The 12,912-nt window shown below is 45.0% G+C and overlaps 1 long non-coding RNA gene across 6 annotated transcripts; it reads left to right on the forward strand.

Annotated features, from left to right (window-relative positions):
• Nucleotides 1-48: 48 nt before the first annotated feature.
• On the forward strand, nucleotides 49-12,404 carry LOC131810807 (uncharacterized). 6 transcript variants are annotated; one of them, XR_009345726.1, is made up of 5 exons: nucleotides 49-226; nucleotides 931-1,115; nucleotides 3,719-3,832; nucleotides 10,523-10,631; nucleotides 12,105-12,404. It is a non-coding gene; the product is annotated as an uncharacterized LOC131810807 (long non-coding RNA). The 6 variants fall into 6 exon arrangements; XR_009345727.1 differs by lacking the exon at nucleotides 12,105-12,404 and adding an exon at nucleotides 11,231-11,717 and having other exon boundaries at nucleotides 50-205; XR_009345722.1 differs by having other exon boundaries at nucleotides 51-205.
• Nucleotides 12,405-12,912: the final 508 nt, after the last annotated feature.

The raw sequence follows: 12,912 nt of genomic DNA on the forward strand, positions 1-12,912 counted from the left end.
CACGTGACTTCCTTCCTCCTCCTCCTCCTCCCCCCCACCCCGCTCCCCAGCGCCCCCCTCCGCCCCGCCTCCCTCCTAGGTGAAGGAAGATGATTCCCCCCCCCATCTTGACCGCCCCCTGCCTTCGCTGCCAAGCACGGACTCCGCCTGCTCCAGCCGACCCGGTACCAGTGGTTAGATCCAAGAGAATTCCGGAACCCAAACGGTCCATTACCGCGGCTCCGGGGTGGGCGAGGGGTGAGGGGGCCGGGTTTCCGAGAAGGGGGAGGGGGGAAGGCGAAGGCCTCCTAGAAGAGTCACGTGTCTACTGCTTCCGCCGGGGCTCGAAAGACCTCGCGAGAATTCCGTTCCCCCTCCCTTTCTGCCCCGCGGGCTGTCGGGAGGAAGGTCTGCTCTCTGAGTTGCCACGAGGAGGTCCGCCGGTGGTTCGGGCGCATGCGTCCTACACCTGCTTTCAAAGTCTGGCTAGGAGGGGCCCAAAGCTATTTTGAAAACCTTTTTGCTGTGTCTCCGGCCCAGGAAGTTACCTAGTGGCGTCTGTGTTGCTTTGGAAAGCTCTTCATTACATAGTCCTAGGGAAAAAAAAAAAATTCGCGTATTCATTGCTTGTTAGGCTTGCTGAAAGCACTTTATTGGATATAAAACCGCAGTATAACTCGGAGCCCCTCTGCTGGGCCACTGCCATTATCATACTCTAAGGGGTGTGACCAGAGTCAGCCCCACTGCTTTTTTTCTGAACGAACTATTGCTCTCAATTAATGATTGCTGCAGAGTAGGTCTGTCGATACCATCTTTGGCTTCCCTCATTTCTCCACCTCCTCCTCCTTTTTCCTTTTCTTCTTCTTAAATGACCTAACAGAATAAACAAATTAACTTCTGGGTAACCCTTTTGTAAAGTCATTCTGAATGCTGTTTGACTCCGTTGCTTAGGTAATAGGCACGCTTGGGTGATTCTTGCCCCCTACTGGTGGCGCGTCCCACTGGCCTTGAGCTGAAACACTTGGAGTTGAAGGTGTGAGCTCTTCAAGAGAACCGTAGAGGGAAAACGGGGAGAAAAAAAAAATAGTCGTGTTAAGAAGATTATGAACCTTCCAACTCGGCCTCTGTATACATAAGTATGTATTAAGTATATATGTACACATAAATGAACATTTTAAGTTGCCGACTAATCACTTTACTTCCATTATCTCATTTCATCCTTACATACCAAAAAAACCTGGTAAAAGAAAAAAATGATAAAATTAGTTCCATAAGAACAATGCCTTCATCTGTCTTGCTCACTGCTAGCCACTAGACCACTTTCTGGCCTATTGTCAGCAAACAAGCTATTACAAATCTGTCCATTATGGGAGGAGAAGGAACTAAGGAAGAATGCAGAAGGAAAAAGGCTTTTTTTAAAACATTGTAGTTCATGCATTAGTGTCTTCCAAGATTGGTTGGTACAGTTCAGTTTCGAACGGACTCTCAAACTCTCTCTGCATGCTAGGACTACGTAGGTACCAGATTCGAACAGTGTAGGTCTGACCTAAAAACTCCCACCCTTAGAGCTACTTTCCCAGCATCCAGGCTAGATCTTTGCTTCCATCTCTGCATAATCTCCTTATTTGGGACCCAAGGAAAAGATGGTGTTTTGGGAGATACATGCAGTTTAACTGTGTATATGCAAGCTAATGTCATATACAAGGTTATTCCTTGCAGGATCATTTGTAGAATCAAAAGATGGGAAACAACCTAAATGTCTTTGAAGAAAGGCCTGGTTAACTAAGCTATGGTACTTTGCTATAGTGAAACAGATGTTCAAGAGAATGAAGCGCTTCTGTCTATGAGAACAGGTAGTAACATATTTTGTGCATGTACACACATAGATTGTGTGTACACATATCTCAGAAAGGCAACAGGAGTAGTAGTTGTTATCAGGTGATGGGAATCAAACTACAGGGGATCAGAAGTAGGAGGAAGACTTACTGAGTACACCCAGACCAGAGATGCTATTGGAAGCAGAAGATTCCAGTAAAATAAATAAATAAATAACAATTCCAGGTTAAACATGGAATTGGCTGTTACAGCTGCCCTTTACACTCCATTCAACAAGTATTTATAGAGCCTTTGCTATGCACCAAGTACTATGTTAGAGATGAGGGGCACAAGTTTAAGAAAACCAAATGAAGGGAGAGACAGGAACTGTCCTTGCCCGTAATGTCCTTCCAGTCTAGTGGGCCTCAATCCAAAAATCACACAAACTGTAAACTTGTAGGGGCGCCTGGGTGGCTCAGTCTGTTAAGCGTCTACCTTCAGCTCAGATCATGATCTCGGTCCTGGCATTGAGCCCCACATCGGGCTCCCTGCTCAGCAGGGGGCCTGCTTCTCCCTCTCCCTCTGCCCTTCCCCCTGCTCATGTTCTCTCTCTCAGATAAGTAAAATCTTTAAAAAATGTAAACTTGTAACTGTGACATTGCTGCAAAGAAGCTAACAGCCTATTACAGAGGAATTTGACCTCATTAGGGAATTCAAAAAAGATTTCTTTGAGGAAGTGATAACTGGGCAGAGATTTGAAAAGTACGTATCATGTAGGCAAAGAGAAGAGGGAACTGCCTTTCAAGAAGAAGAAACAGCCTATGCAAATGTCCTGAAACAGGTGGGAGCCAAGCAAGTGGGGACAGTAACTCGGCAAGGGTATTGACTGTTAAGACATTGTCTCTTGAGGTGCTTGGGTGGCTCAGTTGGCGACTGCCTTCGGCTCAGGTCATGATCCCTGAGTCCCGCATCGGGCTTCCAGCTCCTCGAGGAGTCCGCTTCTCCCTCTGAGCTCCTCCTCTCTTCTGCTTGCGCGCGCTCTCTCTCTCTCTCTCAAATAAATAAAATAATAATAATAATAATAAAAACATTGTCTCTTGGCTCCAAACCCAAGCTTCCACACTCTGCAAAACTACATTTCTGCTTTGCCGGCTGTTTCAGCATTTGCTTCTGGAATAAGGAGTGCTGGAGGGAGACAACAAGGCTGGAGGATGAGGGGAGTTTGCTGTGAACGTCATTCCAGCAATGTGTCTTCACCCCGGCAGCAGCTGTACTTGCTTCTCCTGCAGAGCTAGCCTAATCAAACCTTCCACTCAGACAGGAGGACCAGCAGGAACCTCCTCAGGGTCATCCTGTAAGGTCAGAGACACGAGCGCCAGCTAAGCATAGCCCCCGGCTTGGAGTTGAGGTTTCAGCAACATGGGGCCCGTCTGTTACGTTTCTTAGTGACACCAACCCCTTTCCTTTGTCCCCTCGGGCTGCGTGGTGAGAGAAGTTCCTGTACTTGCTACCTCTGTGATGCTTTGAAGTTCTCTTTTCACCCTTTCAAGTTACCTAGTTAATCAGTTTAGACCTACTTGACAATTTTTTCAAATGTTTTATTTATTTATTTGGAGGGGGCAGCAGAAGGAGAGAGAGAGAGCATCTCGATCAGATTCCCCACTGAGCACAGAGCCCAACGTGGGGCTCCATCTCATGACCCTGAGATCACAACCAAAGCCAAAATCAAGAGTTGGATGCTTGAGCCACCCAGGCATCCCCTTACATTAATTTATCTGTGCTGAAAACCGGGTGTAGTTTCTGCCTCCTGTGTGAACTTTGATTGACATAGCAAGTAACAAGGAATTATCAGTAGGATTATAAAAATAGATGAAGGCCATTCTCAAAGAGCCTTTTGTAACTGAGTTTGGACTTTATTCTGTAGGCTCCAGGGAACTCAGAAGCCTGCTATGCACAGAGGCTGCTCTTGTTGGATGTGCATTCTAGAAGGATCACTCTGGAAGCGATGTAGCAGATGGATCTAAGAACTGAACTGCAGGTATGAGGAAAAGACAGATTAAAAGAAGTTAACAGAAACCGAAATGGAGCAAAATTGTCCAGCAAAAGAAGAGGGCCAGGTTCAAGAAATATTTAGGAGGAAAAGCCAGCAACGTGTAGGGGCTGGTTGGATGGGGGTTGTGGGGAGGGAGGAGTCTTGAATGAAGCCTCAGTTTCTCCCTTGGATAATTAGGTAGGTAATAGTGCTATACCTGAAACTGTGACTTTAGGAAGGCAAACAGATGTGAAAAGGAAGACAATGAGTTTAGCTTTAGGTAATGTGGAAAGTTTTGTTTATCTATTGATATGTGATAACCCCCAAACCTGATCACTTTTAACACAACCACCATTTTGTTATTTCTCATGATTCTGTAAGCTGGGCTGGGCTCAGCTGGACAGTTCTGCTGGTCTTGCTAAGAGTCACTTGTGTGTCTATAACTATGTGTGCTCAACTTGGATGCTGGGACAGCTGTATTTCTCTCCATGTGGTCTGTGGAATTGCCTCATGGTTCTTACCTGGTGGCTTTAGGGTCCCAAGAACCCAAAAGCAGAAGCTTCTAACCTCTCTTGAATTTTAGCCTTGCAACTGACACAGTGATGTTTCTACCACATTCCTTCAATTAACAAGGCCGCACAAGACTCAGGGAAAGACAACACAAGAGTGTGAGTGGAAGGGGTGCACCTGGCTGGCTCAGGTCAGTAGAGCACGCAATTCCTGATCTTGGAGTTGGGAGTTCAAGCCCAATGTTGGATATAGAGAATCCTTAAAATAAAATGATCTTTAAGTAAGAGAAAAAAAAAAAGAGTAGGGGCTCCTGGGTGGCTCAGTTAAGTGTCTGACTCTTGATCTCAGCTCAGGTCTTGATCTCAGGAGTTCAAACCCCATGCTGGGCTCCACACTGAGCATGGAGCCTACTTAAAAAAAAAAAAAAAAAAGTATGAATGGTTGAGAGGCATTGTTCTTTTTTTTTTTTCTTTTAAGATTTTATTTACTTATTAGAGAGAGACACAGCGAGAGAAGGAACACAAGCAGAGGGGAGAGGGAGAAGCAGGGAACCCGATGTGGGGCTCGATCCCAGGACCCTAGGATCATGACCTGCGCTGAAGGCAGCCACTTAACAACTGAGCCACCCAGACGTTCATTAGAGGCCATGAAAATAAACCTATCATGAGAAATTTTATGGGGCCAATGGGACATCCAAGTAGAGATGTCTAGCAAGCCGTTGGGAGTCTACTGCTTGAGGATCTAGACAGGGATTAAAACACGAGAGAGGGGACGCCTGGGTGGCTCAGTTGGTTGGGCGGCTGCCTTCGGCTCAGGTCATGATCCCAGCATCCTGGGATCGAGTCCCACATCGGGCTCCTTGCTCAGTGGGGAGCCTGCTTCTCCCTCTGCCTCTGCCTGCCATTCTGTCTGCCTGTGCTCACTCTCTCCCCCCCTCTCTCTCTGATAAATTAAAAAAAAAAAAAAAACCAAAAAAAAAAAACACGAGAGAGGACAAAGTTAGAATGCAGAGAGAAAAGCAGGGGGCCAAGGGCAGGACCATAAGGTTGTATATTTAAGAGGTGAGCACTCAGTGAGCCTGATAAAGGTCAGTCTGATATCATGGATGCCAAGGAAGTAGAGTTTCAAGGACTAAGTGGCCCACCATGTCTAATGCAGCAGACAGCACCAGAATGTGACCAGACCATCTATTGGATTTCTCACAATGGCAGACATCATAGTGGACAGAATTTTTTGTTTTTTTTTTTCCTTTTCCGAGACCACTACTTTTTTTTTTTTTTTTTTTTAGCTGTTTTATATTCATAGCAAAGGGGCAGTTTGGACGCCTGGGTGGCTCAGTCGGCTAAGGTGCTACCTCCAGCTCAGATCATGATCCAGAGTCCTGGGATGGAGCCCCGCATCGGGCTCCTTGCTCAGTGGGGAGCCTGCTTCTCTCTCTGCCTCTGCCTGCTACTCTGCCTGCTTGTGCACACTCTCTTTTTCTCTGACAAATAAATAAATAAATAAAATCTTTAAAAAAAATAAAATTAAGGGGCAGGTACAAGACTTCCCATATACCCCCAACTCCCACACATGCACAACATCCCCAATTATCAGTATCCCCCACTGGAATGCTACATTTGTTGCAGTTGTTCTAGACCCACCTTGATACATTATCATCACCCAAAGTCCAGAGTTTTGCCTTAAGGTTCACTCTTAGTGGTGTATGATGTATGGGTTTGGACAAATGCATTAATGTCATGTATCTATCATTATAGCATCACTATCCTAAAAATCTAATGTGCTCTGGAACATGTTTTCGACTACTCAAAATCCATGTCTCCTTCTTCAGATAGTGGCACCTTAATTTGATCTCTCGCTCTCAAAGTCCATGTGGTTTGGAAAGTGCTAATCATCTCCCATACACAGTCCCCAGGGTGGAGCATTTCATTCAGGTCTGCCCAGTTGGAATGCCGGATGCACATCCGGGCCCCATCGATAGATTCAGTGCCAAGCCAATGAGTTACAGTTTCAGAACTTTATATTGAAAGTAGCAGGAGAAAAAGGTGCTCAGTCAGTAGAGCATGTGACTCTGGATCTTGGGGTCATGAGTTCAACCCCTATAAGACATCATCTGAAAGTTGTAGGAAAAAGACTGCCTCATCACTGGTGTTGCTTAGAGCAACAAGGGAAGTGGGGACAGAAGCCCTGTGGAATGGGAGACCACTCTGTGAGGCCGACCTAGAAAGTAGTAGAGCAAAGAAGTGGATAGTGAGGGGGAAAGAGAGACTAAATCCAAATGACATTCTTTGACTCACTAGATCCCAACAGGCCTGAGGTTACCCCTACCCTTGAACTTTTCTGTTAGGAGCGATAAGAGACATCTTCATTTCCTTGAGCCAGGTTGGGCTGGGTCTCTTTAACTTGCAATCTAAAACAATCTTGACCAAAGAGATACTAATTAAAAATGGAGAAGTTGCAATGTTGAAACATATATTTAAACTAATTTTTTAAAAGTTTTCACTGGCCTCATTATCAGACTTTTTAGAATATAGACTGATAGAGACTCAAACTGTCCCAAGAGAGTGTGGACATTTTTTTTTTTTTAAGATTTTATTTATTTATTTGACAGAGAGAAATCACAAGTAGATGGAGAGGCAGGCAGAGAGAGAGAAAGGGAAGCAGGCTCCCTGCTGAGCAGAGAGCCTGATACGGGACTCGATCCCAGGACCCCGAGATCATGACCTGAGCCGAAGGCAGCAGCTTAACCCACTGAGCCACCCAGGCGCCCTGGACATTTTTTTTTTTAAAGATTCTATTTATTTGACAGACAGAGATCACAAGCAGGCAGAGAGGCAGGCAGAGAGAGAGGAGGAAGCAGGCTCCCTGCTGAGCAGAGAGCCCGATGTGGGGCTTGATCCCAGGACCCTGGGATCATGACCCAAGCCGAAGGCAGAGGCTTCAACCCACTGAGCCACCCAGGCGCCCCGAGTGTAAACATTTTTAATCTCCACAGAGTATCTCTGTAGGAAAGGGAAAACAGAATGGAAGAATGGCAGAGAGATGAAAGCAAAGACTTCAGGCATAGGCCCTCAGGCCCAAGCAACAAGGGTTGAGGAGTTTCTTGCCTTTAAACACATCAGGTATGCAAGAATCATGACCTGTTTCTTAATACGGATTTTTAGAACTTTCTGGCAACTCTTCACACACAAAAAGTGTTTAGTTATTATTTGTTTGGATCATTGCTATAACCTGTCTCTACCTTCTCTAAGGTATTATAGTGGCACACGCATAGAATAGTGATGGGACGGAAGAATGAGATTGAGGAGAAGAGGTTCTCTTTAAAGTTTTCACCCTGTGTATTAACTGAAAATCATACTTTTTTACTTTTTTTTAAAAGATTTTATTTATTTATTAGAGAGCAAGTGTGTGTAGGAGTGGAGAGGAGGGGCAGAGGGAGAGAAAAAAGCAGACTTCCCACTGAGCAGACTTCCCACTGTGACCTTGGATACAGGGTCTTTACAGATCAAATCAAGTTAACATGAAATCATGAGTATGACCACTAATCAAACGTGACTGTGTCCTTATAGAAGGGAAATTAGGAAACACGTGGAGACAGGGAGGATGCCATGTGGAGATGAAAGCAGAAGTCAGGGTGATGCTTCTACAAGCCAAGAAACGCCTAAGTTTGTCAGCGTACCACCAGAAACTAGGGGAGAGTCATGGGAACAGACTCTTCCCGACAGCCCTCCAGGGGAGCCAGCCCTGCCCACACTTTGGGATTTGGATGTCCAGCCTCTAGAACTCTGAGGCAATGACGTTTTGTTGTTTAAGCCACTCAGTTTGTGGTGCTCCATTACAGCAGCCCTAGGAAACTATTCCAACCATTACGTACATCTCTCAGAAAGAAAATGATGTCTCTCCACCCCTTCAAATGCACAAATTGGTCTGTTTTTTGTTTTGTTTGTTTTGTTTTTTAAACAATAAGGGGCACCTGGCTGGCTCAGTGGGTTAAGCCTCTGCCTTCGGCTCAGGTCATGGTCTCAGGGTCCTGGGATGGAGCCCCACATCAGGCTCTCTGCTCACCAGGGAGCCTGTTTCCCCCACCCCCCGCCTGCCTCTCTGCCTACTTGTGATTTCTGACAATCAAATAAATAAATAAAATCTTTAAAAAAAAAACACCAGAATTAAAAGCCATGCAGAAAACAATTTAAAAATCACATTGTAAATTGTGCAGTTTGATTTGTGCTCTTAAACCATCTTTAAGCTGACTTTTCAAACAAACACCCTTACCGATCGATACATACATTCTCCATTTGCTTTTTCAATAAAATGATAGCCTCTAAAGAATTCCCAATCAACTGAAGAATTGGTTTATATTACCTTTTTTTTTTTTTTTTTTTAAAGATTTTATTTATTTATTTAACAGAGAAAGAGAGATCACAAGTAGGTGGAGAGGGAGAGGAGGAAGCAGGCTCCCCGCCATGCAGAGATCCTGAGCAGGGCTTGATCCAAGGACCCTGAGATCATGACCCGAGTCAAAGGTAGAGATTCAACCCACTGAGCCACCCAGGTGCCCAAGCACCTGAGTCTTGATTTCAGCTCAGGTCTAGAGCTCAGGGTCATGAATTCAAGCACCATGTTGGGCTCCAACGCTGGCCATCGAGCCCACTTTTAAAAAAAGGGGTTGGCACCTGGGTGGCTCAGTCAGTTAGGCATCTTCCTTTGGCTCAGGTCCTGATCTTAGGGTCCTGGGATCCAGCCCCATGTCGGGCTCCCTGCTCAGTAGGGGGTCTGCTTCTCCCTCATCCTCTGCTTCTCCCTGCTTGTGTTCTCTCTCTCTCTCAAATAAATAAAATCCTTAAAAAAAAAAAGTGTGGGATGCAAAGAAGACACACCCACTTAACAGATGAGAAAAAAGACTCAACCAAAGAAGGTATTGGTTCTGTATCATCTGATACCAAAGTTTATGTTGTCAACATCATTTTTGCATAGTCTCTCCATGCTCAATCACCAGGGGCCTGACCACAGAGTCCTCTCTTAAGATGCTAACTTAACAGACAAGTTTTGGCTTCCCTCTGAGGACACCAAGAAAAGAATGGGGATAGAGAAGAAAGTGTTAATAGCCCAAATTACAGCAATTCCCTTAGATGCAATTTTGTAACTTTATTTTAGTCACTGCTAAATGGCTACCATCTCCCAACTCCTACATCTCCATATGCTTTATACTCATTCTCTCATTTAACCCTAACACTGAGCCTCTCAGGTAAAGAGTATTGTTTTACTGTCACTTGCTTGAGTTCCAATTATAGTACATACATTATATGTACATATTACACATTAATGTATGTATATATGTATATAGAGAGGGAAGATTTATATATTTATATATGTGTAGCCATCCATGCTTATATATATTTATATGTATATATAGATACACACATACATACAATAGAAAAAATACATACGTGTGTTTGTATATTATGTGTTTCACAGAAGAGTGAGATGGATTTAGTAGATCACATTGGCCACCAGCTAAGGAATTTTAGGACACACATGCCCCATTTGATAGAACCTTACAAGAACTGATGCTAACATGAAATATTTAACAATAGCAAAAGCCTGGAGGAAATACGAATGCAAAAATAACACTAGAGTAAGGAAAGTAATCTTAGCACTGGTGTGATTTCACCCACATGATGTAGCTGTCTTAGGAAAGTGGGGACCATTAAGCAAACATTCCAGAAACATGTGACATTATTCCAAGATTCGAAGCCTCAAAATAGATGATTGTAATTTATGTAACTATTTGCAGTGATTAACTGTTCAGATTCACCATCTGAACTGATAGATTCACCATCATCTATCCTTGGCTTAAAACCATTCAGTGACTTCCCATTAGACTTGGAATAAAAGTCTGAGTCCTCACCATGACTTTCGTGGTGGGTCAGGGTCTGGGAAAACAGGAAATTCATGAAAGAGGTGGTGGGAACACTAAGGTAAGTGAACCACAGGAAGTAGCTCCCACCTTGATGGAGAACAAGCTAGGGAGAGTAGAGCTAGAAGAATCAGAAGAGCCTGTAAGAATCTGGAGGCTGCACGAAATGCCACCGTGAGAAGCAGCATTGTCATTACTTAGGTGACCATGATGAGAACTGCAAGCAAACAGGCATGAGTAACTCCCTTTTCCCTCCCCCTGCCTTCCAGATTCCCCGGATCCTCTCCTGGTGACAAAACCTAACCCTAGCTGACAAAGGAGCAATATGGTTTGCAGCCCCAGCGTTGCAGAACAGGATAGGGAAAACTGGATTTGGAGGTGAGAGGCCAGCCCCGCCTTCAAGGGCCTCTGTGATCTAGCACCAGCCTCTGTCAACAGCCTGATTCCTTCCATTCTCCCCACCATGTGCTCAATTCCAGTCACACTGGGTGTCTTTTCTTTCCCAAGCACACTAAGCTCATTCCCGCCTCCAGACATTCACACATGCTATTCCCTTTCCCAAGAAGTACCTTTTCCCTTGGGTCATATTAATTTAGGGTATAACTTAAAGCTACCAACAAAAGAGGATTTCTCTGACTTCATCAAATCTATAAAAGCAGGGCGCCTGGGTGGCTCAGTGGGTTAAGCCGCTGCCTTCGGCTCAGGTCATGATCTCAGAGTCCTGGGATCGAGTCCCGCATCAGGCTCTCTGCTCAGCGGAGAGCCTGCTTCCCTCTCTCTCTCTCTGCCTGCCTCTCCATCTACTTGTGATTTCTCTCTGTCAAATAAATAAATAAAATCTTAAAAAAAAAAAAAAAAAAAAAAAAAATCTATAAAAGCAACCCTCTCCCCACTCACGTTCCATAAAATTCCCCCATTTTCATTTTACTCATAGCATTAATCACTATTTAAGATTATCCTTTTTTTTTTTTTTTAAGATTTTATTTTTAAGTAATCTCCACACCCAACATGAGGCTCAAACTCACAACTCAGAGATCAAAGAGTTGAACACTCAGGGGACGCCTGGATGGCTCAGCGGGTTAAAGCCTCTGCCTTTGGCTCAAGTCATGATCCCGGCGTCCTGGGATGGAGCCCCACATCGGGCTCTCTGCTCAGTGGGGAGCCTGCTTCCTCCTCTCTCTCTCTGCCTGCCGTTCTGCCTACTTGTGATCTCTCTCTCTGTAAAATAAGTAAATAAAATCTTAAAAAAAAAAAAAGTTGTACACTCTAGGGCACCTGGGTGGCTCAGTCGTTAGGCATGTGCCTTCGGATCAGGTCATGATCCCAGGGTCCTGGGGTGGCATCCCACGTCAGGTTTCCTGCTCAGCAGGGAGTCTGCTTCTCCCTCTCCCACTCCCCTTACTTGTTTCCTCTCTCGCTGACTCTCCCTGTCAATTATATAAATATAATTTTTTTTTATTTTTTATTTTTTTTTAATTTATTTATTTGACAGAAATCACAAGTAGATGGAGAGGCAGGCAGAGAGAGAGAGGGAAGCAGGCTCCCTGCTGAGCAGAGAGCCCGATGCGGGACTCGATCCCAGGACCCTGAGATCATGACCAGAGCCGAAGGCAGTGGCTTAACCCACTGAGCCACCCAGGCGCCCCATATATAAATATAATTTTAAAAAATTAATTAATTTTGAAAAAGTGGTTTCTTGTTTGTTTCTTCCCTAAAAATATGGGGGAGGATTTGTATCTTATTCATCACTGTATCTTTGGGGTACCAAATGGAGCCAGGTATACAATTTACTAACTATAGAATAAATGCATTTTTAAAACGTTTTAACGATTTTATTTATTTATTTAACAGAGAGAGCACAAACAAGGGGAACAGGAGAGGCAGGCTCCCAGCTGAGCAGGGAGCCCAATGTGGGACAGGATCCCAGGACCCTAGGATCATGACCTGAGCTGAAGGCAGAAGCTTAACAGACTGAGACACCCAGACGTCCCTCAATTCTCATTTCTGCTTAGGTCATGATCTCAGGGTCCTGAGATAGAGCCCTGCCTCAGGCCCTATGCTTCGCTGGAATCTGCTTGAGGTTCTTCACCCCCTTCACAGACTCCTTCCCATGCCTCTAATAAATAAATAAAATCTTAAAAAAAAAAAAAAGTGTCACTCTCTACTTTTCCCAGTGCTTTCACATACTTCACCTTATTTAGCTTTCCTTCATTTTTTTGGTGCAATGGTAGGGTCCTTGGGCAATGGTGAGGACACCAAAACCTTCTTGGGGACCAAAGGGAGACTAGTGGATGAGTGACCTCTGCCGACATCTCCAGGAGGGGCTCCCAGAGAAGAGCCGTAGCGGGACACCTTCCCTGTGTTCAAAGCAAAGACTATCCAGGACATAGGTGTTTCTCTGGGGACCTACTCGGAGGGTCCCCCGAGTGGGGCACTGGCCGGGGTGGTTTCCCAGGGTTTAAGGTAGCCATCTAGTGGGCTCGAGTCTCCAGACTGATCCAGACCCTGCAATTAAACTGCTGGGTGATCCTGGGCAGCAAGTAAGTTACCTGGTCCCCCTGGTCGCCTTTCTCCATCTGGAAAATGGGTAGGTAACATGGGCTGGGATTTCTGAGGTTCTGGGAGGTTCATCCTCTGACCCATTGGGTTAGGACAAGCT

The sequence above is a fragment of the Mustela lutreola genome, chromosome 11 (genome assembly GCF_030435805.1).
Source record: "Mustela lutreola isolate mMusLut2 chromosome 11, mMusLut2.pri, whole genome shotgun sequence".
Classification (NCBI taxonomy): domain Eukaryota; kingdom Metazoa; phylum Chordata; class Mammalia; order Carnivora; family Mustelidae; genus Mustela; species Mustela lutreola.